This window comes from Medicago truncatula, chromosome 8 (assembly GCF_003473485.1).
Source record: "Medicago truncatula cultivar Jemalong A17 chromosome 8, MtrunA17r5.0-ANR, whole genome shotgun sequence".
Classification (NCBI taxonomy): domain Eukaryota; kingdom Viridiplantae; phylum Streptophyta; class Magnoliopsida; order Fabales; family Fabaceae; genus Medicago; species Medicago truncatula.
In genome coordinates, this window is record NC_053049.1 from 37,686,354 (window position 1) to 37,700,404 (window position 14,051).

Here is a 14,051-nt window from a genome sequence, read left to right on the forward strand (position 1 = left end):
AACACAGCTCATTCTATTGGTTAGTTGAGTCAAATTTCATCAACTTTTAATTATTGAAAGTGGACAATAATCAGTAAAGTTGATTGCAACCCTTTTAATTTGTTTCTCATCTAAACTTGATATCCCGTTCATCAACAATCAACAATACTGTACCACAACGGTGTTGTTAGGATCCAGGGTTAGGAGGTTCAAAATTTTAAACTTTAATTTATAATAAATATAATAATATATATTCAAAAAATTACATTGTATTCAATTTATAATGTACTCAAAAAACTGCATCCATTCTTTACAAATGTCCCCTACGCGGTGCCATCTTCTGAAATCGTTGAATAACCAACTCATCATCAATTTTGTCCGCCACATCTCTCTCAATATAAGCCACAAGACAATCATTCATCAAATCATCTCCCATTCGATTACACAATCTAGACTTCACAATCTTCATAGCAGAAAAGGCTCGTTCAACGATTGATGTGGCAACGGGAAAAATCATTGCTAACTTCAAAAGTCCATAGACTAAAGGATAATCAATATGTTTTTTGAGTGCAACCATTTTTTTTTTGAAAGATCACTTATTCCTTTCAAAGATGCAAATTCAACAATCTTACACATATCAAAGATGTAAGTCTCAAGTTGACTATCAACAGGTTCAAAGTGCAAAAAAACATAGGGATATATGTAAAAAAATTAAAATTTGAGGGTTGGCAAGTGCATCCCCTGAGAACTATGTGCACCCGCTACTGTTGTACCAATAAAAGCCACTAAATAGAATACTCCCTCCATTCCATAATACATGACACAACTGACCTTATTACGTATGTCAATCCATAATTTTGAGCTTAAATATCTTGAATAATATATTAGAAAAAATTATGAAAAATTTGATATTTTGAAAATACTTATCGAGACAAATCTAACGACATCTTATATGATATTATTTATCTTTTGTATATTAGAAGAAAAAGATGGTGAAAGTAAGTTAGGTCAAAATTACATATTTTCAAATGGATCATCTATTGTGGAACGGAGGAGTCCGAATATGCTCCATTTACATCTTGCTCCATGTAGCCCATTTAGGGTCTTGGATGAGAGACATCTGGCAAAAAAATATTCAAGGGCTGAGATTTAAAAATAAATAAAACATGTATTTTTTTAATTAAAAAAGATTAATAGTCATAAACGTTCCCTCATTTCAGCTTCCCCCATAAGACTCTTCTTCTCCCTCCCTTATCATCGTCTCCTTCCCTATTTTGTTTGATTGTTTTTCCAACAAAAGAAAAGAAACTTAACTTAAAAAAAAAAAAAAACATAAATCAATTGTTTCAATTCGGAACATGGAAAATTTTGTTTTATTTATTTTTAAATCTCAGTCCTTGAATATTTTTTACGACATGCCTCTCATCCAAGACCCTAAATGAATTAGATAGAGCAAGATGTAAATGGAGCATACTCGAACTTAGGACGGAGGGAATAAATAATAAGTAACTAATTTGTATATTCTGTATTATTTTACTTCCCTTTTCTTTAATAAGATTTTATTTATATAACACCAAAGCAACACAAACAACTATATAATACTGCTCTTGTAAAAAAAAAAAAAAAAAACTATATAATACTGCTATGCGTCGATATTTTTGTTGTAAAAAAAACGGTAGATTTGTTTTCTCTGTAAAATTAAAAAAAAGTGGTCCCATTCTATTCAATATTTGACCTTTTTTTTTGGTCAAAATTTGACCTTTTTTTTCCCCTAGGTGATATTATATATAAATTTTCTATGATTACGAGTATATAGAGGATATTTATATTTACCATTTATTGACCCATCCATCTTTATCACACTTATATGGATTCCCATAACTTTCCCATCTTTTTCCCACTTGTGTGCATTGCATATAGCTCTCCACATATCTTTCTGTTTCTTTTCCCTTTTTTGTTGTGGCATGGCATCAATAGAGCTGCGCACTACTTAAACTAGTGCTTTTATTTGTTTATTAAACAATTGTACATTGAAGTGAGACAGATACCATATTCAAGTTGAGCCAACAGATTTTCCTCCAATAATCGTGACTCGAACATACAAGTGAATGATTTTACAAAATTTAAAGATAAATAATTAATTTCAGAATTCAGTAGTACGAGTATATGGTGGGATTTAGCCCATGCCTATATATATCATGAGGCGTGTTTAAATCTCCACCATGTAAGAATAATAAATTTAATAAATACATTTTTATTTTAGGGAAAAATTTAATAAATACATGTTGACACATGTGAAATGATGTAAATATGTATGAAATGATGCAAGTGAATCTCTCTCTCTCTCTCTATTGGTAACTTGATGGAAGTTACTGATTAGTGTTTAAATGGTTTTGCCATTTACATAAGATCTATAAATTTGTCAACACTCAACAAGAACTAATCTTGAGAAAAAAACAAACCAGAAATAGATAGGTCGAGAGGATTGTTGCTTCTACTATCATCATGGATGAATATATGTTATTTAACAAGTAAATAGGCAAAAACCTCCATGAAATTGGAAGTTTCGTCAAAAACTCCCTTGATTTTTACGAAACTTTAAAAACTTCCTGAAATTGTTAAAATTTAGTTAATTACCCCCCTCCGTTTATTTGGGCTGTTAAACCATGTGACATGGCAGTTATATGTACATGTGGCATCTCCATGTGGGCTAAACCGCATGTCACGTCAGAGGAGGTAAATGACTATTTTTTTTTTTTGTTTTCTTCATCTTCTTCCTTCCACATCTCCATCTTCTTCAACATCACCTTCATCAATATTCATAAAAAAAAATCCAGAATTTTTTTTAGGAAACATCAACCATCAACACCACCACCATCTCAATGCATTCTACCAACAATTCTAATTTCTCATACATAGGACAAACCCTTAAAATTTGCATCATCAATCAAAATGATTAGAACACAATAATAAACCAAATCATTTTTGCTTGTTCTTCCCGATGAATTGGTTAAGCATGCTGTTTCTGAGGGTACCAAAGCTGTGACCAAATTCACAAGCTCTTAGATTTGGGTTCTTGTTTATTATAGGTTGTTGATGGATCATTGTGTCTCTATTGAACTGATTGGATCTTGTTGATCCTTTTTGTTAATGAAAACGGTGGAATTAATAATCCTTTTTGTATAATATAATTGTGCTAGTTTATGTTTTTATCTGTTTGGACCAGAGTAACCAAGATTCAACCTCTTTGTACTATTTGAAATTGCTGCCTTTTTTCATTCTTTAAAGATATGAAATGTATGTTTGCGTTGGTGTTTCCTCCATATCAGTGTTCGTCAATCCGGGTTTTTTTTTATATGAATTCGAGAAGCTTCTAAGCGTAACTTCACTTTTGCTTTTGTTGAAGAAAATGGTCATAATATTGGATTTCAGAAGTATTTGTTTGGTATAACTTGGCAAGTTTGTGTTTTATAGATTGAACTAGAGTAATAAATATTTGACAACTTTTCTCCCTTTAATACTGTTGGGTTTTGTAGCATGCACATTGAGATGATGGTGGTGGTGTTGATGGTTGTTGTTTCCTTAAAAAAAAAAAATTGGATTTTTTTATGAATATTGATGAAGGTGATGTTGAAGAAGATAAAGATGTGGTACGAAGAAGATGAAGAAAGCAAAAACAGGGTGATGTGGCATACAATTTAGCCCACATGGAGATGCCACATGTACATATAACTGCCATGTCACAGGGTTTAACAGTCCAAACAAACCCTTGTTAAAAAAAAAACAGTCCAAACAAATCGAGGGGGTAATTGACTAACGTTTGACAATTTCAGGGGGGGTTTTGAAGTTTTTTAAAAATAAGAGGGATTTTTTACGAAACTTCCAATTTCAGGAGTTTTTTTTTTTGCCTATTTGCTCGTTATTTAACATATTTATTATATAAAAGTAAAAGATTCAAATATAAAAAAATTATGATAGTTTTATTGAATGTGAACATAATGTGATAACTACCTAAATTTTATTGAGAATGTAGGAGAGCTCCATGGAAACACCTCTATCGTTTGTCGCTTGCACCATTGACCCCCGCATGAACCCCTCTCGCGGTGAACCATATTGATCACTGCCTAGCTCGAATTCAAGATCAAGAATGTTGGTTCAATTATGTTTCAAGATTCTAGCCCTCATTCAAGTTGCAATTCAATTTTTGTTCATTTTTTTTATTATAGTTTCGACCCAATCTCTGTTTTCATCTTCGATCCATTTTTTTTTTTCTCGAATTAGGGTTATTCACATGGAGATTTAGGTTCATCTCTTCCTCCATCTTGTGTGTTTGTAGGTTAAGGGGTTGGTCTATGAAAGGTGGATTCTTTGATTTGCTCATGCATGTTACGCGGAATGGCACCTCCATCGCCGATGGGTTAGCCTAAAAAAAGTATGTTCTTGCAAACTCTATCAAATTCGAGTGACATTCAGGTAATATATTCTTTATCATTCAAGTCAATTCTGGTGACTCGTAGGACAAAGTATGTGATGTCATCATTGATAATGAGAGATGCAAAAATGTTGTGTCAAGCTATATAATAGAAAAACTATATTTTCCAACAAAGGAACACTCATGTCTATACAAGTTGCAATGGCTTAAAGAGGATAATGAGGGAAAAGTATCTTACCGCTTCCTTGTATCATTTTCCATTGGCAAATAGTACAAAGACCAAGTATGGTCAATGTTATTCTTATGGATGCTTTTCACCTTCTTCTTGGGAGACCTTGACACTGATTGTCATGCCTTCTATATGATTGTCATGCCAACACTTACACTTTGGAACACTTACACTTTGGAAAAGATGGAGTTAAAATCACCACCCAATGAATTGAATGAAAGAAAAAGGAATTCAATTCACTAGTATTTTTTAGTCACAAAGGAACCATTCAAGGTGACAACAAACATGTACTCCATCCGTATTGAAATATAAGCAAAAAAAACTCATTTTATTTATTCTAAAATATAAGCAAAAAAGACAAACTTTTATTCTATTTAATCTTGTTTTTAAAAAAATCATCTTTTCCAATAAAAACTTTTTCTTATTCTCATGAAATTAAATGCAAATTATATTTAATTTTCTCTCTCTTTTATTTTTTTCCATAATCAATTGCCAATGAAAATTGTTTTTACATCTTCCCATGAAACTTATTCTAAAGAAAACACAAAAAACTATGCTACAAATTTTTATGTTTTAGTTTTTTTAATAAGTGTGATTTTTGTTTTTTTTTTATAATTTAAGACGGAGGGAGTAGTCAGTTTGATTTCTAATCCATCTCGGGAATTCGCTAGAATCAATTTGTCTTTGGACTGCAATTGACTTAGCAACATAATGATTCTATTAATGGTAGTCAATGATAGGTTTTAAAAAAATGACTCATATCACCCCAAGTGAAAAGATTAATGATTGTATCAAAGAACAAAGTCTGAATTAGGGATGAGTTTTTTTAACCCAAGGAGAATATTGAAAAATAATAAAAGGATGATAGAGAATGTTATTGAAATTTCAAGAAACATAATATTATAACAATTTTTTTATCATGTGCAAATTTCTAGCCATATGAACTAGAACACTCATAACACTATCTAGATTTTTCTTATAATAATCATTTAATTTCATTAAATGTATCTAGAACTTTCTATATTTGTCATACTTATGCACACAAGATGAAAATTGAGAATATTATTCTCACTTGAATGCTATAATATTTTTTTTGGGCCACCATGCTATAATAAATGTAAACATATTAATTAATTTATTTTTTATTGATTTGTTCAAAAAAATAAATGTAAACATTTAATTAATTTTTTTTTTTTTTTTTTTGTAAATTACACTCAATTTTGTCATATATATTTTCAGTTAAACAGTACTTTACCAAAACAATATAGGAGGATCTCGTTCCACTTCATTTAAACAATAAGTTTGTATGGTATGCAATAGGGATGTTCAAAACCGAACCAACTCAATAGAAAAACTGCAAACAAAACCAATTCAAATCGAAACCGCAAAAAAAAACGCGCTTGATTCGGATGACTTTTGCACTGAACCGCGCGGTTCGGTTTGCAGTTTGCATCTCAGAAATTTAACCAAACCAAACCGCAAGAATAACTTTTATTGGTTCTTAAATGTTATTTTGGTAGTGATGTTATTTTGGATAGATAACCTTTATTGGTATTCTAATGTTATTTTGGAATTTTAAGTTCTTTTTTTGGATATTTAAAATTGCTTGGTACTAAAATGTTATGCTATAAAGATATCTAAAATTGTTTGGTACTAAAATGTTATATTTGGATGATGAAGTTACCCATATAACTTTGGTGGTATGTTCTGCCACTTTATGACACATGTAATACATAACTATATTAACGCGTAACAATATATTGTTGGTATTGAAAATAAAATTTTAGGATCTATGCAATTCATGTTAATTGTATAGTCATATTTTACCATGTAAACAACAAATGCTTCGCTGCTTATTGAAAGCGAATGCAAGGAAGAACAAACACACTTTAGGAAGTCCTACAAACTCACATATACATATGGGATATGTCCACACTATTCCAAAAGAAAAAGCTACTGTTTAGGAGAAGACGACAACAATAACAACGACGACAATAATAATAATAATAATAGTAGTAGTAGTAGTAGGGTATTTTAAAAAGAAATAATAACATGGTTATTGTCATGTGGCATTTAATATATTCATTATTTTTTTGTTTTTCACAGATTAATGACTGTTGGCTGCTCCACATACAATCCAAATGCATGCGTACGAAAGATATGTTGTTTGTTGTTGTCGTCAATAGAAAAAGTGGAAGTAGCTTATTGATAGCTCAATATATATATATATGATCCAACTAGGTAGTGGAATATAATTCTGATCGACATACATTAACTTGTTTATGTTGCTTTTCTATAGCTATCTCTGCATGGCTGGACCACAAAATGTACATTTGTTTTGGCAAACAAAGGTATACGTAATTGTGTCCACGACAAAATACGCTAATTTTAATTTGACTATAATGTAACAAATAGTAGATTATGAGTAGTAAGAAATAGAAATAAACATCTAATTAATAAAGTAAGAAAACAACTTCATGTATCCTATGATTACCTAAAGTAAGAAATAGGAATTAATCACCGTGAAACATTGTTAAGCTCTTACAATCCATCAAGCGGATGGTGTTGTATCCTATGACGGTAGCTCGAAAGTGCTTGATTGCTACATTTATATATTTTGTACCCATAACTCTATTGGTTTTGTTGCCATTAGGAAAGTTTGCTCGATTAATCCACTTCAACCTCTTCACACTTGATGTTCATATAAACATCAAACACATGGACAAATAAAATGTTAAATAATTGAAATGAAAAGACCTAAACACACAAGCAAATTTCTGCATACCAACAAATCTACACATATCGACAAGACGATCGCGAGATCTTAACAGATAAAAGAGCGAAGATAACTAGGGTTTAACAAGAGAGGTAAAAAAATATCAGCACCTATTTAAAATGCACTTATATTTTTGAAATATTTTACATATTAAAAATATATATTTATATATTCAAAAATCAAAACTATGCTATGATATAGTTTTCCATTTCTTTTTAAAAAACAAAAACGATCCTTAAAAAACTCTCCGCAATATGAACCTAAATAATGATTATTTTTTTTTAGGAGCTAAATAATTAAACATATACTCCCTCTTTTCCTTTTTAAGCGACATTTTAGAATATTAACACCAAAATAGCGAAGTGTATTTTTGCACATTTTCTTCCTGTTATACCCTCATTTTAATCCATCAATATATTCCTATTTTTTTGCACACACTTTCTCTTTCCAATAAAATTAATAGGTTATCTATCTCTTGTAAGAAACATTTGCTAGTTACTATTTTTTTCTCCAACAAATACATATGTTATTTTTCTCTCAGAGTTGTTCTTTTACTTTGCACTTGAAATTTTAAGATAACAAGAAACAAACTTTGTTTTAAAAAAAACAAACAAACTTTGTTTAAAAAAAACAAATTTTGGTTTTCCAAATATATATTATTAATTAGTTTTATTGAAAAAGATAAGAGTAATTGACAAATCACACTCTTAAAATAGCAAAACGACAGTTAAATAAGAACAAAAAATCCGCACTAGAACGATTCTTAAAAAGAAACTGAGGGAGTATATAATATCTCAGATAGAGACCAATCATATAATTGGTTTAAGTAATAATTTTATGACAATTTAAACAATTAGTTAAAAATTCAATCCATATCTTTTTGACATGGGAAAAAAATCAGTTGAGATCAATGAAAAAATCTACCTTAAATATTTAACAGATTTCTCAATAGAAAATTAATCACCACCAAAACAACTGTGTAAGTTTTTAACTTGATGGATTTTCGAAAGAAAATAATACAGAATTGTGCATTCGTTTCAACAACAATGCAGATGATTTCAAAACACTTGCACAAAGTAATATGTTCCCTTATGCAACCTCCACGTGAAAGCCAGGTGGTTTGATGTCATATGTTCCCTGACAAAATGACAAATTCTTCCTGTTCACTTCATACCCCGCCATAACTATAAAACATGCAACAGATGGTTCCTCTACAGTCAATTAATATATCATCATTATGTCGTTCAAATTATTTCGTTAATGTTTTATTAGGTCTTTCTAACTTTTTTTTAACAAGTCAAAATAGAATTAGATTATCAAAAATGATTCATCTCGCACAAGACGTGCAAAAGAAATCACCAAAAACAAATACAAAGTCAAGTCACAAGTGTCTCAAAAGCGATCACCTGAATATAAATGAAATAACAAGAAGATTACAACATAATACCAATACAAGACAAAGAGTGCAGCCACCCGTCGTCATGGTAGCTGAAAACAAAAGAGTGCAGATTGGCCTTTAGCCACTGGAATGGAAGTAGTTTCACCCTGCTGGTATAATGTTAGTACCCGTAGAATTCTGATTAAAAATGCGATTGTTCCTCTCCTTCCAAATGGTCCAAACATAAGCTAGCCTGATTATCTGAAGGAACGAATGTGAAGAATGCAATAACCCAGCCAAATGCCTGAACTGAATATAATGGTCACGACACCCAACAGGAGCGACGAACGATAAACCAAGCCACTTCAAAACCGCGGACCATACGTTGCCGAAGATATCACAGCTAAAAAGAAGGTGTTCCGCAACCTCCCACACAAGCGGTGTCATCCATGTGTAGGACTCGTCGACGTAATAAATTGTCTTTTGTAGACAACCGGTTGCGATGTAGTCTCCAAGCAAACAGTGAAACATTTAGCGGAGCTTGCTTATGCCCCACAACATCAAACCGACCCCTGTGAGGAGGTACATGTATAATAAGTTCCTTAACACATGTCATTAACGATACAAAATAGCATTTGCCTTTTTCTATTTAAAATTTAAATATACAAATGATCATTCAGTTGTGATTTAAATAGAAATTTTTATAATGTCAATTTTTTGTTTTTTGTTTTTAACCTACTAGTTCATGAGAGAAAGAAATTTTATTAATCTCATCATTGATTGTTCTAATTAAAATTTAGATTCAAATTCTTTTGAGCATTTTAAGTTTTGACAAGAAGAAAAAAACAATATAACAATTAACATATTTTTTTTGAACAAAACAACAATTAACATATTAATATTTATCATTAAAAAAAATCTCTCAAACAATTTGTTCATAACATCAGCTCATTAACCACTTCATTATAGTGAAGGAATCTAAAAGGTTGCAAAAATTAATAGATTAAGTTTTAAGTTTCTTACTCAAAACAGTCAACCATAAGAAAAGAACGGTGGTTAAAAAAGTGGTCAGGCAAGAAAATAAAGCCTTGTTTTTGGCGTGTTATGAAATTTCATAATTAAGATGAATAGATGATGATACCTTTTAGTGTGTGTTGCTATGCATAATAAATCTTTTTTGAAGATATATATCCTGAAGACAATGACGTTTTGCTTGTCTTTGTATATCTAACTACTTTTCTTTTTATCTATTTTCATATCTAAGACTAGCTCTAATTGAACATAATTGATTTTTCTCTTTATAAGGGAGTTATTGGATGTGAAATGTTCTAATTAATTGCTTTCGGCATTCTTTCTCCGCCACAATATAATCCACTTGGAACTTTGATTGAATAAGACAATCACAGTAGTTTATATTGTCACGATGCAATATGGTTCATTATATCATTTTCTTTGATATAGTAGTTTATATATAGTGGGTCTCTTTCTTCATAATTCACTCCTTCGTCCAATCAATGTACAATATTATGCTCTTTTACTTAACCGAAAAATCAATCAATACAAACATCCAACTATATCATATATTATATCAAGTTTTGTGATCATTATAATGAGAATAACACGTCAATTCAATCTATGATATGTAATCCACTGACTGGAACTGTACTTTCGGATTAGTTTATTGTATATACTATATAGTATATTGTAATAGTAACTCAATTTAGATGTATTGTACTATTGCTATTTAATTAGAATCTCTTTGAAGATTTGGTTGATAGAATAAGATGCTAGATAAGGAGAATAAAACAAAATTAAAGCCATCATGTAGCTTTAGCTACCTTTAGTCCATTACCAACATATGAGCAAAGCTACTATTCCATCAACACGTAGTTAGAAAAATAGGAATTATTTTGTTTTTTTTTTTTTTAAAGAAAAGGTCATAAATTATTTAGCGTGTGTTTGTTTTGCCGGTGAAAACAAACCAAATGTACGTTTAGCTCAATGCTACAATTTGTAGTTTCATGAAATTCACGGTGGAAAAGCCTTGGGACATGATATTTATACTTGAAACGCATATTCAAATAGCTTGCAAGTGATTAATGATTTTTACTAAAAGATGAATTATTTAGAAGAACTTAAATTTGATTTTTTGGATGAAACAAATCTTTCATTAACTAAACTTTACTTACCTCATAACCGAACGGCAGATTAATAAAAACCTTTTCTTATGAGAATCAAAATCAAAATGGTTAAATAAAAATTGAACACACCTAATTAAAACATTTGGCTATGTAGTGGGTTTAAAGTTCTTCTTTTTAAAAGTCACTTTTAAAATCATAATTATATTTAAAAAATTAATTGTATCTTCTGTTCTGGGAAATGACCCAGACTAATTTGTGTTTGGTCATGAAGCAACTAAAATGTTATCACAAATTATTTCATCACCAAAAATCAACTTTTAATATGAATTGAGTACATCTTTTTTTATAATTGAATTATTTGTTGAAAAACTTGTACACCATATCTTTACTTAAAACTTTTAAAATATTAATTATATCAATGATCTCTCTCTTTTATATCATATATTTAGCTTTTTATGTACGATGTCGATTATTTCTAAAAAAAAAATGTATGATGTGGACTATCAACTCATACTTAAACTTCAATACTATTCACCTATCAAGAAGATCAATAAGACGACTAAAATTACATTTCAGCCACTGCTGCCATCTTATTATCAATAAGATCAAAAAGGCGACTAAAATTACATTTCAACCACCGTTGCCATCTTAATTTTAATTGAAGTTTGATTTTGTTTTTGTTTGTAGATAACCATTCTTGATGGCTAACATGCTTGAGAGTATTTGATCTTTAGTGAAGGTGGTGGCAGACATGGGGCAGTTGGCATACTATGCTTGTTTTTTAGAAGCACTCTAGCTAGGTTTTATGTATTTGTTGTTTTGGTTTTTGTTTTATTTTATGCTGTTGGCTTGAATGATTGATCAACATGTCACAGAAGGCTTGGACAATTGGAGAGTGAAGTGATTTGGAAAATCTTGTCAAATTTTATCTGATGGAATTGTGTCTGCCAGATATTTTTAATAAAGGTGAAATAGGAGTTACAATTTTGATGATAGATTTACATCACAAGAATTTGAAAGCAAAAAGTTATATATACACAATAATGATATTTGGAGCTTCTTGTTATTGTGGCTTTTAGGGAATTTGATTAGTCAAGTTTATACAGGGATGTAAATTAATGATCTGTATTTTTAATAATGATATACATGTATGGAAGCAAACCGATGAAGTGGAAATTAAAAAGGTTTTTCTTGTTGCATGAAAATGAAAAACTGCTGTATCAGATGGTCTTAGAACTGTTATGATGTAATTTAAGTATGTTTCGTAGTTACGGATAAGTAGTTAGCTTGATCGAGGAAGCACATAGTTACTAATAAGTGGACAGGTCAAGTGAAGCGAGACATACATGCTCTTTTGTGCCGTGGGTGAAACCCTCTGATACACTTCAAGACTAATATTGTAAAGGCTTTAGCAATAATTACAGGTCATTTAAAAATTGATACCTGTAATCGGGAGTGGTTATGGTGCATAAGGAAATCCTTATGCACCGTGCATAAATCTCAACATAATTGTTTCCTACACCCCCAAAGTGAGCCAAAATCATTTTTGTTTAAAATAAAAGAAATCTGATGGTTGTGATGTGTTTATGCACGGTGCATAAGGAAATAACTTATGCACCATAACTTTTGCCCCTGTAATCATCCCTTAACCCATTTAATGACTGCCACATCATTAATTTGATGACTTGGCTCTGTTAATTGGTCAACCCACACATGAAATGACAGTTTTACCCCTATCTTCATCTTTTTTTTTTTTTTTTCCTTTTCTGAGGGACCTATCTTCATCTTCTTCTCACCCGTATTCTTTCCTTTCTTCTTCTTCTCCTAACTTTCCTATACATACCCACCAATTCATTCACGACATGAACATGATTCTTAAAACCCATCTCTAAAACATGACAATGAACAATTTTACAATGACCAACACTTCCAATTTTCGAACAAGACTTAATTATCAAAGGTAATGTAAACCCATAAGATAAATGATAAATATTAACAGCATAATTATAATACCCATGTGATACATTGACTCTAATGATAGAATTCCATACAAGATTTGAAAGGGATTCAAATGGCCATCTCTAGCTTCCATCAGACACATGTAAACTTTGTTTTCCGATTTCAATTGTTAGAGCCAGTTTTCATGTTCATCTTCGTTACTGTGTTTAAAGTTCATGCCTTCATTGATTAGAGATGCCACTTTATTCATCTTCAATTTAACAAGTTGGCTCTACATTACTCAAATGTTTGAGGTATTAGTACGGTTAGTTTTATAGGCAACTGTATTTGATATTAAATTTGATTGGTGTGGGGAAGAAACTTATTCAAGAGGTACTTATTGGTGGTCCAACAATTACAAGCAAAACCTTGAATTCAAACCTCTATTCCGGTGTTGGTTTTATGTAAATGATATTGGGTATGTTAGAAAATGTTGGGTATTATTCACGAAGGAGAAATAAGATGAGGATATAGAATAAGAGTGTTGGATCTGCAGAAAAGAAATGAAGAGAAGAGAAGAGGGTTGAATGGTTTAAGTAGTGGAAAATTGAAGAAAAGAAGAAGGATGATGAGGGTATTTTTGTCTATTGCCATCATCCTTCTTCTTTAAATTAGACTGACAGCGATTAACTGGGTCAAAGGACGAAATTTTAAATGATTAAAGAATGCAAGACTAGTTTGCAAGGATTAGCGAATACAGGGATCAATTTTTAAACGACCTCTAATTGCAATGATGAAATACATATTTAAGTCTATTGTAAATTAGACTACACGTATTTAAATTCAAGTTTTTATAAACCCTAACTTTGAGATTAATACAAATAGTTACTCTACGTTTGGAGATATAGACACAGCTGACCGAACTTCGCTAATAAGATCTTGTATTATGTTTTTGCAATTTTTGTTATCTATAATGTTTTAAACCGCAGTTGTTGTCCTAACATAAACAAAAAAACACTTACAGGTTCAATGTGAAGTTATTGAATTTTCAACAAAAATAATTTCAATCAAGGATTACAATTTTTCATAGAGCTGCAACTCAACTTACCTAAACTTTCTATAGATGAAAAAAAAAAAAAAATTATAGTTTTGAATTTCATCCTCCAATGTACACTTCT